The 19820-nt window shown below is 42.3% G+C and overlaps 1 protein-coding gene across 8 annotated transcripts in view; it reads right to left on the bottom strand.

The window, feature by feature from the left end:
- Positions 1-19820, bottom strand: part of Phactr2 (phosphatase and actin regulator 2) — a 269237-nt gene that overhangs the window by 164169 nt on the left and 85248 nt on the right. The gene's annotated exons all lie outside the window — the stretch shown is intronic.

Raw genomic sequence — 19820 nt, forward strand, 5'->3', positions numbered from 1 at the left:
GAGAGATTTAACTAGGAAAGAATTTGTGAAACTATCTTCTAGGCAAACTCTTCAACATCTCCAAAATCTGTGAAGAATGGGCAGAGCACAGATGTGGCTCAAATTGATTAATTTTCTGTAAGATCCATTACCTAGAGGAAAGCAAATGCTAACAATTGAAAAGACACACACGTGTTTCTCCGATAACCACGGTAATAATGGTGTCACAGCCTGCAAAACCGAGCAAACATCTGATGCCAGCCTTCCTGTGCCTCGCTTTCTCCAAGGTTGCCGTTACATCTTGAAAACTTGCTTCCTTTGACAGGGTCATCAAAGATGGAGGAAGGAAAGATAAAAAGGCCCATGAAACAAAGCCCATCAAAGTTAGCATTTTGGAGAAAGTAATTCAAACCATAAGATGGTGAGTCATGCCTACTAGGATGGCTACCACAAGAAAGGGAGCAGTAACTACAACAGTAACGGTGTGGATCAACCGCAATGATCCCTGTGCATCGATAGTTCAACGATTAAAGGATGAGATTTGTATGGGAAAGGGTGCGAGTCTCCTTTAAAGCTTAAGCATGATAATAAATATATTATCCAGGAATGCCATACCTACTTATAGACACCTGAAACTAGACTCTCGAATGAACACATCTACACAAACGTCCACAGAGGCAGTAGCACACAATAGCTACCAATGAAAGCAAGTCAGATGCCTAGCCATGGGTGAATAGAGAACCAAAGTGTGGGCTGTTCCTACCACAGGTAGGTGGCCGTAAAGACATTGGAGGGCACTGTCACATGCTGCACAATGGCTACTCGAAGCTAAAGAAGTTAGACACAAAAGGCCACATCCTCTTAATTCTATGTATAGGAAGTGATCAGAAAAGATAAATCCATAGAAACACGGAGCTGACTGGTGTTTGAAGGGTGTCAGGGAGGGAGATTTAAGTTTGACTTCATAGTAAGAGTTTATCAACAAGGATGGAAAATGTTTTGAAGTCCTACAGAACTGGTGGCTGTTCAACCTTTCTAAACACTCCAAACATCATTGAATTTTTAACCTGATTAATCTTGCGTTTTGTGAACTTCGTCTCGCCTTTTTAAACTAATAATTAAAAAACCCAAAGGCAAAGATTTTTTTAAGGATCCGAAGCTACTTAATACAGTGGCAAAACATATCACCCACGGCTAAGCATTCAATGATTATTTATGAAATTGAATCTAGAAATATTCATGCTCTCCGAGCAGATTTATTTTCTGGAATTAGTCAGAGTCATTGTGAGTCAAGAGACCTAAATAAGGAGGCTTATCAGACTGACTAATGTCATCTCAACTTTGAAATTAATAGTCTTGCTTCCCAACTCACGTTTCCTGTACCAAACTGGATTCTACTTTGAAAACACTCAGGCCCAAAGTTACTACCCCAGGAAGACACCCTTCCACCTCACTGAATCACACTTCCTTCCAGTCCTGACATCCAAACACTTTCAAGTCTCTATCTCTTTCCCCAAGACAGATGTGTCTATTTGCTCTGAAAAGGCGAGAGGTGCCTCTGATTTATTGACATATGCTTAGAAGCGGGCAAACATTTGTCCCATGACAAAGTAAATAAACAAATGAGCAACTAAATTAGAACAATTTTGGTCTCCCCATTCTGAAAGTGGAGTTCCAGAGAAGTCTAAAAATTAATGTGCACCTGCTCAAAGTAGTTCCTGGAAAACCAAACCAAAGCAAACCCCTCACCAAGCCCTTGCTGGTCCTTTTGTTACCTCACCACATCGAATCCTCTTGGGTTTTTTGGTATACCTAAGATAGAACGAGGCTTAAAGGTGGTCTTTTAAACTTGAAGCATTCCGGACATAAACACGTGTTGATTTGCTCACTCTGAGAGTGTCTTTGTAGGTGTGGAAGAGGAGTTTGAATATTTGTACAGCCAAGTTGCTGGGCCTTCCTTATCTCACGGGAAGGTCCCCTAACAACAGTGCAGTTTTGTGCTGAATTTCAAACAAATCCGGGCCAGTGCAGGTTTGGCAGGGGTGGGGATGGTGTGTAATTATGTGCCTTCATTCCGTTGTCACAGAAAACAAGGTGAAATTCTTGGCATTTTTCTTTGACCTTTGGCTACTTCTTGAAACTTGAAACGGCCTGAAACTTAAAGAGTTCCAGCCAATAGAAATGACACTGGATCACCTGAAACCACATCTAACTGATAGAAGAAAGTTCCACAGCGCCGTGCTTACAAAATTCTCTGTGGCTTGGAATCCATCCCATTTGGATGACTAATTATTCGGGAAAAACTCACATTACTGTAATCCCTACTTATCTGCGGGGGATCCATTCCAAGATGCCTACTGGATCCCTGCAGCCTCAGATAGCACAGAATTCTATACAACTCTCTGGCTTTCCCTGAACATACATACACGCAATACACTTTCTCAATCTGGTACAGTAAGAATGAGTAGCCATCTCTACTAAAACGACAAATTATAGCAACATACTGTAATAACAGTTTGAACCTTAGGGCATGGTTAAGTAACGTGACAACGACATAAAAAGAAGCATGACACTTTTGTTTTACTTTGTTTCTTTAAAAAAATCTGTTTATTCATTATGTATATAGTGTTTTCTGCGTGCATATATGCCAGCACACCAGATTCCATTACAGATGGTTGTGAGCCACCATGTGGTTGCTGGGAATTGAACTCAAAACCTCTGGAAGAGCAGTCAGGGCTTTCAACCTCTCAGCCATCATTCCAGCCCTTTTTATTTGCTTGTTTGTTTGTGAAACATTGTCTTACTTTGTACATCTGAATGGTTTGGGACTCGCTATGTAGAACAAATTGGCCTCATACAGAGATCCCTCTGCGTCTGCTTCCCAAGAGCTGAGATTAAAGGTGTGCATCATGGCAACTGGCACGGCACATTTGATATAACCCCCACAGCTAAGAGGCTAGCGAGGGAGTAGCATACACAATGTGAACACACTGAGCAAAGGGATGACTCATGTCCAGGGATACATAATATCGAGCAATCTGAGGTGCCATCCCAATTCTCAGGACAATGTGGGATGTTACAATCACCAATTGCCACTGCAGAATGACATCCATTAGCAACCCCTTACATGAGATGAAACTGAAGCCATAAGAGCACGGGCTGTCTTCGTTCGGTTTTTCTTGCTGTGATAAAGACAGTGACCAAAAAGCATGTTGGGGAGGAAGGAATTTGTTTGGCTTATATATCCTGGTCACAGTCCATTATTAAGGGAAGTAGGGACGGGAACTCAAGTCAGAAACGGAAGCTGAGGCAAAGGAGGAAAACTGCCTAAAGGCTGGTTCATTCTGCGTTCCTATACAATCCAGAACCACCTGCCCAAATGTGGCACTGCCCACAGTGGGCTGGGCCCTTCATATCAATCACTAATCAAGAAAATGTCCTACAGACCATGATGGGAACATTTTCTCAGATGACCTTCCCTCTCTGCAGATGACCCTAGTTTATGTCTGTCTGTGTGTGTGTGTGTGTGTGTGTGTGTGTGTGTGTGAGAGAGAGAGAGAGACAGAGACAGAGAGAGACAGAGAGAGAGACAGAGACAGAGAGAGACAGAGAGAGAGACAGAGAGACAGAGACAGACATACAGACACACAGACACAGAGAGATAGACAAAAAAAGTCAAAAGACAAGACACAGAGAAGGAAGGTGTATAATATGGTGCTTCTTAACTGCTAGACAAGTGCTTCACCCTTTAGCTATTCCTTAGCACCATGTGTCCATATTTTCAATACAAAGCACATGGTATCATGATATCTTCAGCAGATATTCCTAAAGGAGATATGAAAAGTGTCCCCAAATTTGTTCCTTGACTCCTGGTTTATTACCATGTGTATTTCTGACCACGGCTACCATCTCTTGTTTCTGCCAGTGTACTCAGCTCATGGGCACAATGACAAACTCAGATTGACCTCCCTGGCCGTGTGTCCACAGACCCTCTGTATGTCCTCCCAGTCCTGTAACTGTCTCCCCTGATCTACATACACCAGGGTCCTCCCCTGGGGCCCGGAGGTCCCTACAGATATTCTGAACATTTCATTCCACACAGAGAAACATAGGACGGCATTTACCTATGTGAACAAAGGCTCTTTTGTGTTATATAAAAATCAACTGCTTCCCCAAACATAGTGATCAACAGTGTTGATCATTATTACCCCTTCGCTGTCAAGGATATCTGGCTTTGAAACAGCGGAAGGAAATGTAGTTAAGGTGTTACTGCTGCAGTGATCCAGAGTATGAATAAGCAGTTAACCATTATGGCAGGGTCCTGATTATGAGAATTAATATGTTTTCGCATCTATTTCTGATGATAAAGGAGTACATTTCAGTGACAGCTCAAGGGTTGAGAGTGAAGGAAGGCCAGGTCTTCAGCCATTCATCCCATTGTCAGGGCAGCACCCATGTCCTTAGCATCTTGAAATGGAAGGGCTGCAGGCATGTGTTTGCCTGTGGATAGCATATACCATACAAGGTAAGACATAGAGGCTATACCAGCTACTCTCAGACAGGGTAAGTCAACATAATGTGTTCTCAGATGACGAGTAAAAATGACACATTTGTCTCTTGAAACATCTGTAAAACAGCACAGGCTGAGTATAAAAACAAAAGGAGTAGACTATAACGGTTTCTCATAGATGCTATCACATTCACTTATAATCTCAATGCTTGGAAGACTGAGGCAGGAAGGTCATAAGTTCTAGGTTAGCCTGACTACATTGCCTCACAAAACAAGAAAAGAAAAGAAAAAAAAAAACAAGTAGCAAATATATATAACGAAAAACAAAACGAAGTTTCTCTAACATTCCCTGGGAATTAAGAGGTGCTGAAAACTGGCATCCAGACATTACAATATGCAAATAGTAATTGCTTCTGCAAGATCAGTTTTCAGAGCATATTCACATTAGCCGATTTTTGTGAAATAGTTCAGAATTATTTTTCCCTCGTTTGCGTATTATGGTTAAAGAATTTTTTCCCATCCTCCATATCAGCAGTAAGAGACGATTTTAGTGTGTTGATACATGTTATTCACTCTGGAAAGAGCTAGCCTCTCTTCCTAGGAAAGGTATTTGAAATGTTCGTTTAAAAAACAGATAAACAGTGTCACTAAGTGGTGACTTCTTCAGATTGAGGACTGATCTTTCTGCTCCTCAATTTTTTTTTTTTTTGTGGAGTTTCAAAAGTCTCATTCTACTGATAGAGCAAATCCGCCTTCAGACCACTTTGAAGATGCTTGCCGAGTTCTTCCTGAGCTCTCAAATCCAATATCTTCGCTACTCTAATTATTACATATCTTACCTTCTCTCAGAAGGAACCTCTACAAAAATACATTCTTTTAAACTTCTGATTTTGTCTATATGCCAGTCAAACAGAAAAAGAGAGAGAGAGAGAGAGAGAGAGAGAGGGAGAGGGAGAGGGAGAGGGAGAGGGAGAGAGAGAGAGAGAGAGAGAGAGAGAGAGAGAGAGAGAGAGAGAGAGAGAGATAGAGATCAGGATTCAATAGAGCTGTTTCTGGAAAAGCAAATCTCTTATCAACATGATTCCCATGGCTTTTTGCCTCTGCTTTTCACTGTATTTCTCCCAGCTATCCTTTCCTCGGTAACTGTTTTAAGTCTGTGTAATGAGAGGGTATAAATACTCTATTGTGCTCTGCAGAACATCTTGCAGCCTCATAACAATGGTGTATGCTGTGTCCCTACAACATGTCGCCTACTGTGTGAGCCTTCAGAAGAACAAGGGGAGACCACTTAGCCCCTGAGCTACTGACTGCAAAGCAAGGAGATCAGATGTCGGGGAGGAGAACAAGAAGGCTGTGTAAGGCACTGAGAACACAGAGTGCTAGGGAAAAAGAACAGGGACTGGGATGTTGGAGTCCACATCTGTGCGACTAGAGGTGATAAGACAGAGACACAAAGTGGTGGAAGACAGGAAACTTTGTGAAAGGCCTTCAAGTGTAGGTTTGAGACGAAGGTGTGGGTAGAATCTTTGCAGATTTCTAAACAGGATGAGGTGCTGATATTAAAATATTGTCCCCTGGTTTGAGCCTCAGCACAGCACATCAAGAATTAGGAAGTAAACCGAGCTGTGATACTAACTCAAGGGAAACTAATGTGACCCTCAGTGGGGTCTGCCCACTCTTCCTAACTTGGACAGAAGTCCTTTGGCTTTAACTGTTTTCTCAAACCACAAAAGAGGAGGAAAACAGAAGATGAAAAGGAAGGCTTGGAGCTGCAGACAGAAGAACGGGGCAAGGTGAAGAACATGGGGGCCAGTGTGGGCAGGTGATCTCTAGACCCTGCCAGAAGTACCTGTGACCTGACGTTCCTAATGACTTAGAATTCCTGCAGGAGCTCAATGAGTCATGCTGTCTTCAGTATGAGAGCTGGGTACAACAGATAGCATCCTACTAATGAGGAAAGGGAGACCCAGGGAGAAAGAAGCCCAAGGATCCCAGCCTGCTCTCAGAAGACAGTCAAGAACTGCATCTTTTTTGAATTCTACATGCAGCGTTTTGAGGTTACTTCATACTATTTCAAGTGTTGGGGTTATGTTTAACCAGAGAAGACAAGTGAGCATGACTGAATGAAAAGTTGCAACTAAAGACGAATTCTAATTCAAGTGGTGGCTGATGGGGTAGAGCAAATGGGACAAAGGAAGACTAGAAGGAACCAGGGGTGTTAGGAACTTGGCTTGACAATGTGTGTATGTATGTGTCGTGTGTGTGTGTGTGTGTGTGTGTGTGTGTGTGTGTGTGTGCACTCTGTAGATGTGTTTGTACATGTGCACACGCACACACACTTGCTTGCCTGTGTGTGTGTATATATGTGTCCTGTGTGTGTGTGTATGTGTGTGTGCCTGTGTGTCTATGTGTCTGTGTATGTGTGTCTGTGTATGTGCGTCTGTGTCTATGTGTGTGTTGTACAGGCACATGTATGTAAGACACACCATGGAGGGCATATGTGGCATGAGCGACATGAATGTGGCATTGCTTTTCTCCTATCTACCTCTGTGTGGGTTCTGGAATCAAACTCAAGCCTCCATATTGATTGTCAGTCACCTTGACCCCCTGAGCCATGGCGAAACCCCTCTTCCTCAGTGTTCGTTGATGCCAGCTTACACTAAATGGCACCCTCTTCCCCACACTTTTCTGTGCTGACCTCGTCATAAATGTGGCATTGAACTTGACCTTTCCCCGTAGCCTGCCCATTCTCTGTCCACTTCTCCATCGCTGCTCTGTAGCTGGATCTCTATGCTCAATTCCCATACAGTACTTCACTGCTTTCTCTGCTCATCTGACTCCTGACCTTTCCCTGTGTAAATACCATTTCCTTATCAGCCACTAGCTGCAATATAATAAATACTAGCCCCTCACATGTGTGGTCCCCTAATTAACAAACCACAGACAGAATCTCCAGTCCCTGGTTACCTGATTGCATATTCCTCTTTACAAGTTAAGATCATAGACTGAAATGGATCTATTTCATAGCTACTATGACCAAAGCCATTGGCCTGTCCACTTTGGAGAGCGCCTTTGTGGCTAGGAAAAATGTAAGCTCGCCTCCCTAAAAGAAAAACACATTGCCACAACCCAAAGGGTAAATTGCATTGGAAAGTTGGTGGGAATCAGGTTTGGCATGGCTAGGCCTTGTGGGTTGGCACACAGCCAAGCATATACTGGACGGAACACGGATTTTACATGTCATGGCAACATCCTCCATGTGGAGCTAAGCTGAGCGTGAGGCTGCTTTCTGGGGGTGGAGCGGGGAGGCTCTGACTTAATTTCATATCTGTCTGAGCAGAACCAAAGCTTTGAGGTGTTTACATAATTTTCTATAGAGCTGTGAGAAGAAGGAAACTATATTGTAATCACTTTCAAAGATGAAAAGGATATTTGCCGAAGCATGTATAGTATGTAAGGAAAAAAAATCCTTCATTTATTTCCAGCCCTCCATTAAAACATGGAGTTGGGGGCTCAGTTTTGTTTTAAAATAACCCAGGCACACAAAAAGTACATTAGATTTTTATAGTTTTGATGTTCCCTGGAAACCTTTCCTGAGACTGGGAGAAAAGAAAGCCCACATCTGTTAGCGTAAGGGACATTTTTGTTTACAGAGTGCTAGAGCTAATGACACAAACTGACATAAGCCAGGAAATTTAGAGGCTAGAGGTGATGCTTTGTGCTAAATGTACACTCCGGGAATCCTGGGTTTCTACAGAGTCTGCATTTTAAAGACAAAGTTGGCTCTAATTTTCAACTATCTGGCTTCTTTCAAGCAGTGTGACAGTCCGGGCTATTTAAACACATGCCTTTGAACTTCCTTAATTTTGAAAAAGTGACCCACAGGTTAATGAGTGCTGTAAGACACTTATTGTTTAAGCCAACCAATTGGCTCATCCAACTCTTGATGTCTGTTCTGAGGACCGTGAAGTAAACAAGACGGACGGATGGTCGGAAGGCTGAAGCATCGCACAGGAAACCCAAGATGTTTTCATTCTGTACGCTACACCGCCAACCATTCTCAAAGGTTGAAGTTAGAAATGTTCCGTTTTTATCCCTTTATTAAAAATGCCCCACCAACGGTAAGCTACTTTTAGACATGGATGTCTGCCAAATTTCCATTACTAAGAAAATAACACCCAAGTCTATGAAATGCAGATCAGTATGTAGCATGTAGCAGGTGATAAATTAAAGGCAAGTTTGGTGGATAGAGTTTCACACAAGCCTCAGAAAGCGAGTGAGAGAGAGGAGAGGAGAGGAGAGGAGAGGAGAGGAGAGGAGAGGAGAGGAGAGAGAGAGAGAGAGAGAGAGACTGGTGAATGTTTTTCCATAGGAAGTAGATCAAGGGAAGAAGGACTCTTGTGGTGAATTCTTGTTCCGCTCTACTGCAACAGTTTTGTAGGAGTTGCCCATGTTTAGTTTCATGAAGACCTCTAAGAGGACCTGGCAGAGCATTCTTTGCACACAGCAGAACTTGACGATTCTGGGATAGCAGTGTGCTTTCACATCAGCAATGGTCAAGTGTCTTAACGCCCACAATAGGAGATACCTATATTGTGAGAGGGCTCTGTTCTTTTTTTGTGTGTTGCTAAGCGTGTGTACCAACTCATCTACAAAGTGAATCATTTGCTTACTTTGAAACATGGTCTTACTAGGTAGTCCAGGCAGACCTCAAACTCAGAATCTTCCTACCTCAACCTGCCAAGGTGCTGGGATTTCTGGGGTTACTGGTGTATGCCACCAAAAAATGGCATGCCAGGTGAACCTCTGTTTAGAGGAAGAAGATACAGTAGATCTGGGTGTGACAAAGGAGGCTTTTCCAGAAAACAGGAGAGGTATGAGTGAGAGCTAAGACTGAAGTATCCAGAGTTGGGGTATAAGGTGCATCTGTGCTCGTGTAACTTTGAAGGTGAAGGCAAGATCTGGGTTGCAGCCTTCTCTGCACATCCCTAGGACTCTTCTCAAGGCTGGATGCTCCATCCCTCCAAACACTTAGAGTCCAAAGCCCTCTCCATTTGTACTTATTCAAATGTCTGGGATTGCTAAGTCAAATTCTAAAGGATGGTTTCATTTGATTGTATTGTAAAAGCATCATTTATTAATCAATATACCAGAAAGGTAAGTTATCAAACCATCCTATACTATAAGATTGGTTCAAAGTCATCTGAAATTTATTCTGGGGTATGCATACATATGCGTGGCATGTGTTCAGTGTGTCACGAGCAGATATGTAAGGCAGGACAGGTCCTATTTCTTTGTCAATAAGTAACAGGACATCTGTGGTAAATCATATAGATTCAGGAAACGGGAACTATAACATCAATATGTAACTGACTCCAACCTACCCAGTCAGTGTACTTAGTTAACAACGTCAATCGTAGAAGTGCTTCTGAGGCGGGGAGAGTCTGATAATGCACCTCCTTTATAGCACACCACTTGGAACCTGGTGCCCAGCATCTCCTATCAGTTAAAAACGCCCACTGAAAGACTCACCGGTAATAGCACCTTCTCTCGTCTTTCCCCTTACATTTAAGACTGCTTGAGAGACACATAAGGGGTGACATATGAGAAGTTGGTGACATAGGCTCTTTATATCACCTATCTTTCCTCAGATCTGTTAGGCCACCAAGAAACAATTCTTCCACCTCAGCCATTTCCTTGAAGGTCTCTTTTCATTCCCAGCCTCGGGTTTCATGAGGAAGTAGGTTAAGTCCTAATTCGCAGGTTGACTGTCTTGGTGGGGAGAGAAACACACAGAAAACAAGCTTGGAGAGAGGAAAGCCAGGAGAAAGAGGGAGGGAAGGAGGGAGGTGGGAGGGAGGGAGGGAGGGAGGGAGGGAGGGAGGGAGGGAGGGAGGGAGGGGCTTCGAATAGGGAGGGGGAGAAGGAGAGGGGGAGGGACAGAGTACATACTCTAGCGATGGTTCTCAATCGGTTGCTCTATCAGAGTAACATGGGTAGCTTATCTACAAACCCCAACATTTCAAACCCCTACCCCCAGAATATGATAGCTTTGTCCAGTGTGGAACACGGGTGCTGGTGTTTCTGAAAACATGTACAAGTGTTTCCCACAGATGTCTAGAGTTCAGGACAAACCCCCTGACTCTTCGAAAGACGCAAAGGGGTGTCTAAGGAATGACATCTACCCTTAAGGCTTTGAGAAGTCTGGTTTGGAAGAAGGCTCTGAGTATTTCACGCTGTGGAACTCCACACACACTCTAAGAGACACCAAGGCATGGGGGCAAGATATTAAAAGAAAGACCACGTGGTTGCACTGATAGTCAATCTCCTTTTCTTCTCCCTCTCTCTCCTTCTAGAACTCTCTCTCCTAAGAACCGGCTGTGTGGATTTCTTCTCAGGATCTTCCCTGCTCTTCCAAATATTGACATGTCTTGAATTCATCAGGTACAATCACATCACACGTCCACCTAAAACCTTTCAAAGGCTCCCGAAAGCTAGTTAGACAGAGGCCCAAATTCCAGGCTCTTTGTTACCATCCTGAAGTCTCCCAGCTCCAGCTGGGTACCTTCCTCATGCCTCTCATCTGTCCCCAACAGCACTGTCCTAGGCTTTTGTTGTTCAAACACCATGGTCAGTTTGCTTCTGGGAAATTCTAGCCCACATGGGAACCTCTCTGGAGCTTTCCCTGATGTCCCTATATAGAATAATACTCAACTGAAACCATTCTTTCAATATATAGTGAGCACCTTTACTAGAAAACCGGAAATCAAAGTGAGTAAAAAAATCCAAAATCCAGTAGGATGTTAGAAATGGAAATGCTATGCTTTATCTCACATCAAGTGATGAGCTGCAATTAAAATACAAGTCCACTAAAGTATCGTATAAGATCGTCTTCAAACTCTGTGTGTTCTTCAACTTCCAGTCTCTATAATAAACGCCCTAGGTAGTCAACTTAAAAGAAAAATTTGTGAGGTTTTAGTCCGTGATCAGTAGGCCCTGTGACTTCGGACCTGTGTTAGCATACGATATCATGGCAGGAACATCTGAAATAGTTAAAATGTTCACCTCATGACCAAGGGGCACAGGAGCAAAAGGAAGAGACAAGAGTGCCATATTTTCCTCTTCAAAGGCATGGCCCTAATCACATAACGATGCCCTACTGGGATCCACCTTTGGAAGACTCTCACTACTTCCCAACAGAGCTTCCCTGAGCATTAAGCCTCCAAAATATGGTTTTTAAGATTCAGATCCAGCAGCGTACAAGATGCAAAGAATATGAATAAATGCTTATGTTAAGATTTGGGACTCTTTTACTAGATCACGCACTATATATGTGCGAATATTTCAGAGTCGGGAGAAAAATAATCCAAAACTTGTAAATACTTCTGACTCTGATGCCCAAATCTGTATCAGATAGTCAATTCCATAACATGAAACTCTCTGAGAACTTTTTCTATAATTACTCCTTATTTTCTCTGCCAGAGAGAAAGTTCAGGAAGGACGGAGTTCTGCATTATTTCCTGTGTCCACACTGATGTGGATACTTCGTGGATGTACGTATACAGGTATGACAGGCAGCATGGGAAGAGCCTGAGCACCAAAATGAGTAGCACACATGTAATTTGCTTTTAACATGTACATGCTGCCAAGTGGGAGACACTGGAGCATCGAGAAACCCTAGCGCAGTCTGTTACTAATAGCAACAAATGGCGGGATTTGAACTTCACAACTATCAAGGTGTAAAAACTGCCGGGACTGAATGATTCAGGTCTAAGAATGGAAATCATGACTCTAGAGTCCAGTCACAAGACATCATTTTAGTCACCAGACATAATTAGAAAGTTAAATATTTTGAATAAAAGCGGTTTATGTGAGGAAACTTAAAAAATGTGATTTTGGGCTGTTAGGCGCCTTGATACAGTGGAAACGACTGTTTTTAACGATGGCAAGAGAGCCGCTTGTAAACACAGTCTTGCAGAAACTATGTGAAAAGGAAAACCTGCCTGGGTCTGAGTCTCGTCCAATCAGAAAAGGGCATTGAGACCCTGTCACCTCATGTGGCCACCCTGTCACCTCAGGTGGTCTTCTCTAGAAGACAAGAGACTCATTGTATAAAAGGGTGTGTCTTTATTTTATTTACATGTCATTATTTTTACATATTCATTTTTATATTTATGTATATATCATTAAAACTGTCCATGTACCTTTATTTAAAAAGTTTCAGTTAATGACCTTAATACTCTTGCGCCCTTCACTGAAAATTGTGAGTAATTTTTTGCCACGGTGCAAAAATCTCATTAGTGAACTCTCATGCATTCTGTTTCGTAGGTTGTCATGAGCATTGAATGCTTATGAAAGAATTGGATAGCTGTGCATACATTGTTTTGGGGCGACAATACCTAGCCATGTAGAATGCTCTATCTTCAAGTGCATGACCCTTTTGTCTCAGCTTATATTTTATTCTCATCCATGAACTGATGTCTGCATCGTATTTTTTTTTTCAAAATTAATTCTCTTCTGGAAAAGTTGCTCCAAATTCATTAAATGACATATGGGACTTAAATTTTAAAAAATACCACTTATTGTACAGATTAGTCTAGGTCCCGTGCTCGGTGTTGTGGAAGATACAAATATGCAGAATCGTCTTTTCCTGTTTTAATGTCACATTCATTGGTGTTGTGCCTATTTGTGTGTCTGTCGCATCCTCCGGAAGTGGAGTTACAGACAGTTGTGAGCTGCCATGTGGGTGCTGGATCCTCTGGGAGGGCAGTCAGTACTCTTAGACCTTGAGCCATCTCTTTAGGTCCAGAACCATCATTCTTAAAGCTGCTTGACAACAGGGGAATACTGGGCTAGACTTGGCTGTTGTTAAAGAGAGTTAGATCTGCTTAGAAATCATGGACGGTGGGTGAGCTCTCACCCGAACTTAGTCAGAAGTAACTCAGAGGCAAGCTGTGCTTACTAATAGGTTGACTGTAAGTGTTAATGGTGTAATGCATAAAATATTTAACTTAGTGTGTAGGGCAGAAGAGGCATTCACAGAAATTAGGCTTCCGTCTTCTCCAGACATGTAACATTTAGTCTAATGTGTTTGCCCTTTGGTTTTTTTTGTTTTTGTTTTTGTTTTTTGGTACCTGAAGTACAAAAATAGAACTCTGAAATTGCCTTTGACATACAAAATCTCCTATCATTAATGTTTAATGCTTCGTTTTAAATGTTAAGTTTGGATAAATAAAAGATGTGCTTCACTCCCAGCTTTATACTCGCAATTAAATCCACTCTGGTCCTAAGCAGGTTGGAGTCCTGGCTGCCTCTCTCCCCTTACATCACCCTAAAGTGGTTCTAAGCATCAACAGTGTGCCCCAAAGGCCAACCCCGAAAAAGAAGCAGCAAAGAGATGACACAACTTCCAACTTTAACTTCCAACTTGTCAGGCATTGGTACTTATGAACCTGGTTTGCTAGGTACCAAAGATGCTTTCCTATTTTTTGAATAGTAAGAGTCGAAAAGAATTCTGGAGATAAAGCCTGGAATGGAAATGGAAAAGGAACATGTCGAGAACAGAGAGACTTTTGAACAGTGATTTCCAAATCTCCACACCTACCTCACAGAATCAGGTGTCCTGTGGAAAGACTCTGTAGGTGAGGTAATTAGGAAATGCTACACTTTGTAGTTCAGCTTAGGAATTGCCAACAAAGGTCAATTAGGGCTGGGAGGAATCATCTGCTAATCCCAGGAGCATGATGGCAGCCCTGTTTAATGCTGTTAAACGCATGTTTCCTAACTTGCCTGAATGTCAAATTCTTGGTGTGTATATCTGGGGGAAGTAATAAGCAGCTCGTGGAATTAGCATGAAATGGTGTATTACTCATGCTTGCTTCCCTTCTTTGCTGCCCAAATGTATTCTTGTTGGTTTTCTTTCTATAACTTTTCCTCCAGTTGTTCCTTTTGACTGGAGCCATGTGAGAAACCTTCCTTGTTTTGTCTTGTGGATATAGAAAATTCAGGGTTTGTTTGCTGCTCTAAAGATGAGAGTTTGCAAAAGGAAACAAAACAAAACAACAAAAAAAAAAAAAACCACTGAGCACAAAATCTAATGGTCTGGAGAAAAAAGCAGAACAGGCTTAGCCAAGCTCCTCCATTCTCCGGAGGCCCACATCACTCTATGGCTGAAACGAAAACCAGGAAGAACACTGAGGGCCCACCTCAGAGCAGTTGGCATTCTGACATAACTTTTCACTTTTCGAGGTTTTAAAAGGCAGAGATAGTATAGAACCATCTTGCAAACAAATGTCCCCAAAAGGAGACTTATCATCTACTCATTCCTTTTGGTTAGAAAAGTGTAAAGTAACTCAATGGTCTTTATGATGACCTATTCTGGAAACCATGTTTCACAGTAAACACAATGTGCAACAAAGTGCCAAGGTTTTGGCTCAGAGGGGCGAGCCTGACTAGTGAGCACAGGTGCCTGGGTGGGGTCCTCACCACGGAGACGCAAAACCCTCCAGAGAGAACAGTGCTCAATAATAGGTAGACAGAGCCTTTCGGAGACCAAACACACATTTCTTTCTTTAATTACAAAGAACTTTTGTCTTAAAATTTTGTGTGTGTATTAGGATAACCGTAAGTATTACATTTCTTTATACCAAGACTGATAACCTTCCCAACCAGCAGTGCCACTTAGGTACATATGCAAAGTATGTATGTGTGTGTGTGTGTGTGTGAGTGTTTGTGTTTGTATGTGTATATGTGTGTATATGTGTGTGAGTGTATGTGTGTGTATATATATGTGTGTGTGTGTATGAGTGAGTGTGTGAATGTGTGTATGTGTGTGTTTGTGTGTGTGTGTATATGTGTGTATATGTGTGTGAGTGTATGTGTGTTTGTGTGTGTGTATGTGTGTTGCATGTTTGTGTGAGTGTGTGTATATGTGTGTATATGTGTGTGTGAGTGTATGTGTGTTTGTGTGTGTATGTGTGTGTATGTGTGTTGCATGTTTGTGTGAGTGTGTGTGTTTGTGTGTGTATGTGTGGGTGTGTATGTGTGTGTATATATGTGTGTGTGAGTGTGTGTGTTTGTGTGTGTGTGTGTGTGTATGTGTGTTGCATGTGTGCATGCCTACAAAGTATTATGGCTAGCAAAATTTTAGAAAACAATAGGACAATGCTACCCCACTAGAGAGAGAAGATAATCATTATACCAAATGTTGTTCGCAAACAAAATGAGTTGTCTGTGTCTCTTGCAAAATACATGAACTCTCAAAGGGAGTCTGGCCTGCTTCTCACCCTTTTCCTGAAACAGTACCTTCGATTTGCCAGACACTTTGGTCTGAGGGCATTCTAAAGGAAATTCTTCTGTTTACAATTTTAAGTTTCAAACCTGCTTGAAGTAAAAATGCCTGTGTTTACCTCATTTTATGGAGAGTCTGGCCTTTATCCAAATTATTTTAGTGTTTCAGGGCATTTTTTTCCTCCTGGGTCTGCTCTTATTTCCATCTGTGTTGAAAATATGAAGCATTTAAAAGTTGTTTTACTCTATAGCCTCCTATGGGATCTGCCACAGGCTGAGGGGAAGCATTAAGTATTCTTGGGTTTACTGGGCTGAAGATACACATATTTAAGTATATATTTGTTTAAAAAAGAAATATATTTTATTCAAATATACTATATACTATATATTTAAATTTATATATATTTATACATATTTTAATAGATAATTTATACTATATATAAATTTTATATACATATAAATTTAAATATATATTTAAATAGGGGGGAAAGCCAAAGAAACCAACTACCCTGTTTTATCTCAAATCCATGATGCATAAATTCCCTCTCTCTCTCTCTCTCTCTCCCTCTCTTTCTCTGTGTGTGTATGTGTATGTGTGTGTGAGTGTGTGTATGTATGTGTATGTGTGAGTGTATGTGTATGTGTGTGTATGTGTGTGTATGGGTGTGTGTGTGTGTGTGTGTGTGTGTGTGTACCTTCCATCTACCTTGAACTCCTGTGGCTAACACACACGGTATTTTTAATTCAACAGATTCAAAATGGGACTTGCCACCTTCCCCTTAGAATTCATTTTGTGCTCCATGGTGTCAGACTATTAGATTCTCAAACTAGAAACCCCAAAGGTCTCCTTTGACTAGGCGAGCGCTGCCTACGTACACACTCAGCATGTTCTATGATGCACATCCAATGCACCCCTCCACCCCATCCCCACTGAGCCGCCCACACCAATTTCCAATTATACTCTCGGGCCAGCCACCTGACTGCTTTCATTGCTTACTTCTCCACACTGTCGCTTGCATTCCTTCTAAAGCCACCCTGCCAGAACATACATTTGATCACCAGGCAACCTGCTCCAGTATACCAACGACTCTTAAATGGCATACGCCAGCCATTGTAGCAAAAGCCTTTCACGAATTATCTACTTTTCTCTTCAATCTGAAGAGATGGGTAGAGTGATGGCCTTAGAGATGGGAAATCGAAGCATATGAAGTTCCTGCCATGTGTTTATCGTTGCTGAGGTGACATCCATGCAACGCACGTGCTCTTAATGTAAACCATTGTAAACCTTCTTCCGTCTCCCTCAAACGATTCATCCTCGTTCTCTAGCAGGGGAATCAGAGCGAGGAAATGCGATTCTGGGATTTGTACATCAAGGGTCAAAAGCTTGGGGAGAAAAGCCCAAGGGCTCTCAGCAGCTGCTGCTTTACCTCTAAATCATAGCACCTTTTAAGATCCATACAATGTGAATGAAATCTATTGATTTCAAGCGAGAAAAAAATGTATTCAATAAATGGGAGAGCACAGTTTGCAATACTCCGTCCTGTAGATTACGGAGTGGCATGCCCAAGTATCGTTTCAGATAATCACCATTCACTACTCATTACCAATGTCTCGACCTCTTTCCGAGTCTCAGCCACGAGAATCTCTTGAGGAACATGAGGTGAGAAATGGCAGAGCGACTTAGACGGCAGATATGGCCGTGGGTTAATAAGTATAAAGGGCCGTCTCTCTGAGGGGTCGTGTGACTTCTAAGAAGAAATAGCAACTGAAATTTTAATAACAGATTGTCCTGACATAGTTTGATAAATATTTTATTGTTATTCCAGGAAAAGCTTTTAAAGGAAGACCTAAGCCAGCAATAACAGGGAAGGGGGTGTCTCCTTCTCCGAGATGGTGGGGATATCAGCTCTGCCCTGAAGAGGAGGCTGGATCCCACAGCCAAAGTCTCTGAGAAGATCATGTCTCACCCAGAGAGCCGGAATCCTCAGTGGCGTCCCCTTTCCTTGTTTAACAACAGAAACCACATGAAAATAACTCTGATGTGGTACTCTGATTGATCTGAGTAAATCGAAGGCATTTAGCTTATGCAGGCCCCGACGCTGGGTTTCTGAGTAAGGATTATTTATGCGAGTCCCAATAGGGAAGAGGGACTTGCTGGAAGGAGGCGTGGCTCCTTCAGGAAGAAACTGAGCGTCCAACCACCGTCAAGATGGAGTTCAGCTTCAAACTGCTGGGGCTCAGACCTCCTCCGCCACCAAAATCCACTTCTGAGGAGAGGTTGATGCAAATATTCAGCAACATTGTTGTATTTGAATGAAACTGGAGAAGCTGCAACGTCCCAAAGTGAACTGGGCCACTTGGCATTATGTTAAAGATAACTCAGACTTGAGGCTTTCTGGGTTTGTCTTTGGCCACTTAACCAGTGCATTTCAACTGCCTTTCTCACAGTGACTACGGTTTATCAGAACGTATATATGTGGGTAACTGATGCTTACATTTTCCCTCTGGATGACTGGCTCTTACGTCATCCAAGAAATGGCTATGCGGCGTGATCACTGGCGGCCAATTACTCGGCGCGATAAGAAAACAGTATTTACCAACTTTTCAAATAATATCACTGAAAGTCTGTCGTCCTGTTGAAAGGCGTGCAAGCCGATATTGGGGACCGCGTCTACAACTGAAAACAATATAGACATATCTGCTTTAAGAGCCGCTTTCTGGGGGCTGGGGATTTAGCTCAGTGGTAGAGCGCTTACCTAGGAAGCGCAAGGCCCTGGGTTCGGTCCCCAGCTCCGGAAAAAAAAAAAAAAAGAACCAAAAAAAAAAAAAGAGCCGCTTTCTGGAACACATTAGTATGCCTGAAACTCGTCAAAAGCATAGGTGCTTTGTTAGTTACACAAGCAAGTACAGTGTAGCTGTATTTGCTCATTCCTCCAAAGCTGTAGATAGAAGAAAAAAAAAAAAAAAGAATTGCCCTTCACCGTTGTGAAGCCTCAGAGAAGGCTGCTCCAGTGTGCTGTTTCTCTTTTCTTAAATGGCCTTTAAATAAACATATGAGTCAGTTAAGAAAGGCATTTGCTGAATTAAAGTGATAATTCTGCCAGGATGTCAGTATAGTTAATTGTGGGTGGTTGAAGTTTTAAAGGAGGCTAAATTGGGGGGTGCTAGTTTGTTTGTTTATTTATTTATTGCTCACTTCCCCACTGTAGTCAGAGAACCTTCTGATTGATCTTCAAATTGCTCCTGGTCATAGAATAACATTACCTAGGAGATTTTGTGCCAAACTCTACAACAGTGCCATAACCAAAGTGGGGATGTAGGTTTATGTATGAATCCAGACTGCCTCCCCCTACTGCTAACCCCCCTCCACACACACACACACACACACACACACACACACACACACACACACACACACACACGCTAACTTCCTCTTATAGTTCTTTTATTCCTTCCACTTCCCTAGGGTTTTTATTCCTAGTATCATACTGTTCTGATTTATTTAAGCCTGTTCAATGTCCAAGTCAGCATGATCTCAGTGAGTGCTTTGTACCTGGCACACTACCATGTCAAAGAACACAGACTACAGTGCCTTCAAAATCTCTTTCAAAACCCCTACCTACCTAAGCTGACAGAGCTGACGGAAACTGATCAATTGCCTAGCAAACTTGCTTGTGGGTGGCCTTGGCGTGTAGGATGTATCATAAACATCGAATCCACTCAGGAGAGCTACCGGGGTCCCACGTACCGAAGACACCACTATCCAGCTCAGAGCAGCCTAGCAACTGACCTACTGAGTTTCAGACGGAAACTGATCCAGAGTGCAACTGGGGGTGGGGGGTGGGGCTCAAAAAATGGGAGCAGTTGCACAGCACGAAGCGTCTAAAAGTTCAGTACAGCAAAGAAAGAGCAAAAACTTCTCCCCGAGAAGCAGATCTTAATTAATTAATTAATTAATTAATTAAAATCAATTAACTAAAATACTTCAGTTACGTTTGTATAGCTGTAATGTAAAGACAGTATGAACAAATACTGTTTTGAA

Source organism: Rattus norvegicus, chromosome 1 (genome assembly GCF_036323735.1).
Source record: "Rattus norvegicus strain BN/NHsdMcwi chromosome 1, GRCr8, whole genome shotgun sequence".
NCBI lineage: Eukaryota > Metazoa > Chordata > Mammalia > Rodentia > Muridae > Rattus > Rattus norvegicus.